Source organism: Bemisia tabaci, chromosome 5 (genome assembly GCF_918797505.1).
Source record: "Bemisia tabaci chromosome 5, PGI_BMITA_v3".
Taxonomy (NCBI): domain Eukaryota; kingdom Metazoa; phylum Arthropoda; class Insecta; order Hemiptera; family Aleyrodidae; genus Bemisia; species Bemisia tabaci.
Window position 1 is genome coordinate 6,114,494 of NC_092797.1, and position 6,952 is coordinate 6,121,445.

Sequence of the window (6,952 nt, forward strand, 5' to 3'; positions counted from 1 at the left end):
TCTAGGAATCAGTGGATTTACGGAAAAATGTGGATTTACTGACGTTTGAGGTATCTCAGGAGTGTTAGGTGTGGTGTCATGTAGTTGTGATTCAACCACTAATGAAGAGCCCGGCCGCATGACAAATTACACGCGGCTCAGAGAAAACAAGTGTGAACGTAAGCGTGGGAGGGTTAAGGGTACGGAGGATTTAGAAAGTCCGAGGCTCCAAGGAGTCTGAAGGAGACCATACGTCCCGGCCCAGGCAAAAAGGACACTTTGCTCATCGCCAAGGAGCATAAATTAGACCCTTGGTTTGTTTTTTTTTGTTTGTTTCGTTTTAACAAAGGAGCACCAGTTCACAATGTGAGTACGAAACAAACGTAGTATCTTTTTCACCATTAACCCCCGATGATATGCTCGAACACTTGTTTTATTAAACCTATAACTTAAAATGTGCAACAGGGCAAAGGCTCATCCCTCAATTGGACGTATTCGAATAAAGAGGAACAAGGTATTTCCATTGTGACCTAGACGCTGTGACTCAAAGGTCCTGTCATCATTTTACTTTTTAAGAATGAATCATCATGATATAGTAAACCAACTTCTTTGAGGTGGAATTGGGTGGATTTAACCGGAATCAACTTACTACATGATTGACAGCAACATGTTTCCTGATTGACTCTCATTTTTAAATTTTTCAACAGCGTATTAAACAACTGTCTGACCTGAGATTTGGTGAATGATTATCCTTTTAAACTCAGAACAAATTTACATGAAGTATCAAGGTGTTACGCTGTTTGGTTTTTTGTTTCAAGAAATAAAAACTTGAGAGGAAAATTAGGCGGGGTGAAATGCAATTATCAAAGTTCAACCCTCTTCAACTGCTGAGAATGAGAGCTAAAAGTTGGAGTCATAGGTGCAATGTTGAGTAGTATCCTGAATTTTACGCGTGTCAGGCTTTCAGCAATCGATGGAGATGGAATACCCAACAGTCATCAGCTTTTCTGAAATATTTGAATAAGTTAAGTAAAAACCTGAATTTACAAAATTACGATGTATGCTTAACGACTAATGTCTCCTGTCTTTAGCCTCCATATTCAGCGCGTGAAAATATATTCTGGTGAAATCCCTCCAATTCGTGCGGACAGTACAGCCCTTGTTCCATTTTTATTCAAGGGCATTTTTGTTGCTTCTTGCACCTTTAGGAAAACAGCGGAATAATATTGTAGCAATAGAGCTTTGTACTGTTAGGTCCTTACGCGTTTCTTAGTTCCAGCCGCCTTCTATGGAAGTTTAATAAAAAATCATACGCTACTTTATAAAACAAAACCATAAAACATAGAAAAAACTTCGCCAGTCACTATCACACGTACAGAGACGCTAATACGGCATGCTTTATTTGTCACAATACACTCTAAAAAATAAAATTCTCTCTCTTGATTAGCCCGTCGCGACTACATAATTGTATTAAGCGACTCTATTTTAATATCGTATACTAATCCTTTGGCCCTTCGAGAAGGGCCGACGGCTGATGTAAAGGGTGTATCTTTTAAGTTGGCACCCCGCTGGGACAGCTGGACAAGGGCTTCAGCGGGGCGCCTTAGAATTTAATTGTTAAAAAAAATTAAAAATGAAATAGAAGAAATAAAATACAAATAAAAAAATTAAGCAATTTTTTACTTGAGGGTAGTAGAGCATTCACTGGGATGCAAAAAAGCCTCGATGGCTTCGCTTTCTCTGCAATTTTTCTACGCAGCAGTAGATTGTAATTGGTACCTTCGTGTCAATGCGTATTTACGCGTTATATTCCAGGACCGTTCGAAATGTCATAGAATATTGTGAACTTTTAGCTACATTCCTCTGCTTTGGCAATCAGACTTGGAACATGTAAGCTGATAATCCAACTATTTAAGGTGATTCCAAGTGATCTAGGGACAGCTCGTATCCGCGCAGAGAGCGCCACTAGTCGTTTTTCTGAAGCGACCAGTAAATCGTCTATTACTTCAAATTCCCTGCGAAGATTTCCCAAATCGGATCCATAACTTATAGCTAATTTTTTGTATTATTTTTTGATGTATTTTTCATCGAGATTGATTCAGTTTACGAGGTGAAAGTACGGTAACAGATTTTGAGGTGAGGAAAAGCGGCCGTGAGAAAAGTGACCGCCATGATTGTTGTTGTTTTGTTTACCTAACTTTAGGTTATGTCTTCTGTTTATCTGCACAATATACAATGTTCAAATTGTTTATCTGATAAAGACTCTACCGCCTTTACGTATAAGGAATAGAATTTCCCGTTTTTTTCTTGCTTGTTATTCTAATGCCATCATTGTGGAAAAATCGCGTGTGGAACTTGTGTTTAACAAGATTTTGGGACGGAATCGAGCGCACTGGACCTGCTCACCGCACTGTAACTTAGGTAAGTTCTTACACTCTATTTACTTCTTCAAACGCAACCCCTATTATTCCAGTAGGCGGAAATACTTTAGAGGAACAAGCAAAATATACGGAGACTGGGGTGAACACTATATTTGCGCCAACAATTCTCATTAGTTGGTAAATGAAAGCGCTGTATGTTCCGAGTATGTTTATGCACTCTCAGAGACGAACCAAAGACCTATCTTGAATCATGAATTAAAATCAATGAGCAAAGACAGCTAGATTTCCGACCCCACACCTTAAAAGGCTGAAATCTTTTGACAAGGATACCAGCGAAGGAATAGCGCGACACTGACTATGTTGTAAGGGGATGGTGGCTGACCCAAAAATTCAAAGGGGAAGTTTTATGCATTTTTAAAAAATATATGTGTGTTCAGTGAATTTTTCCTGTTGCTTACCTAACTTTCAGTATCTCTGGAATATTAAGTCAATTGTAATTGGACTGCGTTAAACAGAAAGGAACCAAGCCACATCAGCTATTGCCAAATTTAATCGGGCAATTTAAATTTTTACATGAAAACGGTTGTGCGGATTTTTGTGCAAATTTCAGTGGATTTTCTCTAGAGTATGAAGCTAATTCCTTAAAAATTTCAAAGGAATCCACACAAACGTCCTCTCGTAAAAAACTAAATGGCCCGGTTAACTTTGGCAATAGCTGATGTGGCTTGGTTCCTTTCTGTTTAACGCGGTCCAATTGAAGTATGCTCTGACCGAACTTTGATTTGGTTCATTGAATGAGAGGATGGACACGATAATAGAAATTACTTAAACGGTAAGTAATTTTAGAAAGGAAATGAATGCTTGAACAGGTAAGAGGTACCTTCAATTTCTGGATAATATGAGCTTTGCAGTTGAGGGAGGGACGATCGAGTAGATTATTAAGAGTGCCTACTTAGGTACTTGGCTTATTTTACAGAAATTTTCTATACAATGTTCTGCTCTGAAAAACCATCCTTTGCCATTCATTTCATCAGGAATGCATGTTTCTTTTCCAGGAGGTGTCCAAGTGTCAAGTCAAAGGATCATACTGATGCAGCATTAATTTTAGTGAATCCTGTCACTCTCTACTGGGATTCTCTGTAAGGACATTGCCAGAACCGGACGTTTAACTCAATGAACACCAATTCTTGTGATCTGATCCAACCAGAGTGGGCACCAGTGACCTTTGGACCTTTGGAGATAGAGGGTGCTCTCCAGAAAAGGTAAGGGATTTTGCAAAATATCTACGCGATATTTTTGTATTCTGCAAAATTTTATCAACATTTTTTCTGTGAAATCAAAGAATGTAAAAGATCTCTCCTTGAAGCTGTAGGTGTGCCCCACTACCCCAGGTGGGTGCCTTCCCTTGCTCACTGACCCTCCTTGATGCAAGTGCACTGCGACCCCCTACCTCCCTCAGAAAGAAAATTCATAATTCGCCTCATGCCAACTCTGAAATTGGTGAACTCTCTCCAAGGAGGTAAGGAAAGAAAAAATTAGCTAATTAGTGAATCCACGTTCATTAATCACAGAGACTATGTGAGTAGCTCAGATCTAGAGGGTCGTAACACACTGTTTTGAGAAATTTAGCTAAGTACACGGGTCTATTCAAAATAAGTTCAAGAAGAGTTCTGTACGGTAGAAATTGTTTGTGCACCTCCAAATGCAATGTGCTTATACCTCCGCTCATGCTTTATTAATTTTTTAAGGAATACATGAACCAACAGTTTTCCTTAAAATATTCTGTATAATTTCTAACACAATCGTAAATATTTTCATAACAATTTGAATTATATATTTTTGTCAGTTTATTTTTCAGAAGAACAAAAAATATAATAGAAGGCTTTTGAAACGTTTCAATGGAAGGATATTTTTCGGCCTTAGCCATTGCACTCTGTTCTCTATTGTCCTTTTCTACCAAGAATTCTCATGAGAGGCGAAGAATCAGTGAATTATTGTTGGGAATCCCCTCCCTTCTCCTGGGAGGTTTCTGTGATTTTCATTCCCCTCTTCTCCTGTAACTTCCGGATGTGGCAATCAAATCGGATTGTCTTGTTGGCTACCTTCCATGTCTTTGTGCTCGTCAAATGCTACTTAACAATAATCATTTTCTAAACTGTTTAGTTTTTAATTTTGATGAAATACCTTATGTTCTTTTGCAGAGAGACCACCCCAGTCATATGAATCAGACAATCCTGTGCTCCCATATTCCAGAACTGGAACTGGACTTAGAGTAAATGCTGGGTCTATCTTGTCGCTATCGGTGAAATTTTCCACATCTCAGTAGGGACTGACTGGCTTCAAATTTTCTTCAGACGCCACAAGGAGCATCGTTTTCCCCCTTAGTCTTACCTATCTTACTTTTTTTAGTTCTAGAAATTACTCTTTAAATTTAATCGCTAAAACTCAAACGTTACATGTAGGTATCCTAAAGGGTTAGAAATCAGAGTATCATAGTATTTGAAGTTAGAATAAATAAGTCATAGTTAGAATGGTCTGGCAGCGTCTCTCTTAATGTGTGTAAATTTTCTCTCATTATCTTAATAAATTTTTTATTTTCTTTCTTAGATAAGTTTTGCTGGTTTTCATTCATTCACACTTTTAAAGATTTTGGTAAGCTTTATTGAAAACAACTATGGACCTCTGCAGTGGCAGGGCGTGCTTTGCGATATATCCATTGATCGACCCTTTAAACCTATGGAAATGGATCAATAAACAGGGTGTTAGCAACGAATACTTTTAATAAGCGATTCATTACCATAGCTTCAAATCTGGAGATATCGGTAACCGATCATTCACGCCTCGCCACTGGACCTCTGAGAATAAACAGGATAAAACCATCCAGTTTTGCGCAACTTAAAGAAGTTATATATTTTCTGAGTTCCATTCTTACAGTAACCTGTTTGCTGCGATCATCTAGTTTAACTTGAGGTTTTCTCTAGAAAAATTGTAAACGATTTGACAAACGTTTTTCCTCATGAGAAAAATTAAAAGCAAGAAAAATATGAATCCTAGATGGAATGAAATTTCTTCTGTTTGCAGGGATCATATGAATTTAAAAATAAAAAATGTAAATGATTAAAAATAGTTAAGTACTAATTTTGAAATTAAAACGTCATTACTTTCTCAAGGTTTTTTTTTTTATCAATTTCAACAAAGTAAATGTATGCATAAAATTTTCCTGTCAAGTTCAGAGCAAGGAGGGGGAAGTCTGGAATATGTTGGAACGTTAATATGCATTGTAGGTATGTTTTTCTTCGAGGGTTTCCTTGTATTGTTAAACCAAGTAGCCTGGAACTTATAGGTATAGGAAATTTCTTGCTTTGATCCACAATCTTCCCTGTGAGAGAAGGAAGTGAGGGAAATGCTCCCTTTTGCTTCTAGAATGTGAAGTACATCTCTGCCGTGCCAAGGAAAAACGTCCTATGAACATTCGAGAGTTACCAGATTTCCTCCTACAAAATGTTTATTTTGGAGGAAAGATATGAATATTCTCCCTTGAAATTTTCAGGGGCTTTAGGTTAAGTTGTGAACAAAATTATCTGAAAAATTGGAAGGAAGATATTCATAAGTTTACCAGGAAATTTGTATTTTATCAAAGGAAATTTGGCAACGCCTGAAGGTCCATACAGCATTTTTCCTTAGCACGGCAGACCTCATCTCAAGCTTCTTATCTTCAGAATCTGTCAACTGAAATGTTAAAAGTATGTATGTTGCTTTAATTGAACGTCTGAGAACCCTTATACTTAACTTTCAAAAGAAAATTTAAGAAATTCAAGAACAGAAAGTTTGAAGCATAAAAGAGGATAAAACATTTTATGAGATTTAAAAGCAATCTAATCTGAAGCAGTTTCCAAGGTATAATTTTAATTCAAATTTTCACAGACAGGATTTATTCAGGTCTCTTGAATTGATTTATTGACCTATGATTTTGTAAAAATAGAATTTATGCAAGCCAACATCTGAAAGAAAGAAATTCAAAACTTTATAGCGCTTTTGTTGTTACTATGCTTGTGCAACTGTTCCTCTCATTCAACAGAAATTTGGTAACTTAAACGTAACAGTTCTGTAGGGAAAATTGCCCATTACTAAGTTGACGAAACGAAGGTATTTTGAAATCTTCAAACGGAACCGGCAGGGAGAGATCGATCAAATTTAATTTGAGATTGGACCAATAACAGAACTTGTCTTGAACTAGTGACCTGCGTGATTCAAATAGTTATTGAGACAAAATTTAGTGGAAGTGAATTTACGATTGATAGTGAGGAGTAAGTACACTTAGCGACATGAATTATTTTAAGTTAAGTCAATACTGAAAAAAGTAAAATTAAATACTTACTTCAGTATTTTCAATTCTGATTGAATTTTGATGTCTTGTGATTTCTTACCTCAAGTGGCTGCTTAGCATTAAATGCTTTAGTTTTGGTTTTGATGAGTGAAAGTAATGCCAGCAGGCCTTTCCAAAATCAAGTTCTTCTCATTGAGAGGACACGAACTGACCTTTGGAAAGACCCCAAAACACTCTTGATCACATGATGTTGAGGACAGAACGG

General features: G+C 37.1%; 1 long non-coding RNA gene across 1 annotated transcript; it reads left to right on the forward strand.

Annotated features, from left to right (window-relative positions):
* The first annotated feature begins 1,959 nt into the window (after positions 1-1,959).
* On the forward strand, positions 1,960-4,971 carry LOC140224722 (uncharacterized). Its single transcript, XR_011899976.1, has 3 exons — positions 1,960-2,400; positions 3,416-3,622; positions 4,562-4,971. It is a non-coding gene; the product is annotated as an uncharacterized lncRNA (long non-coding RNA).
* Positions 4,972-6,952: the final 1,981 nt, after the last annotated feature.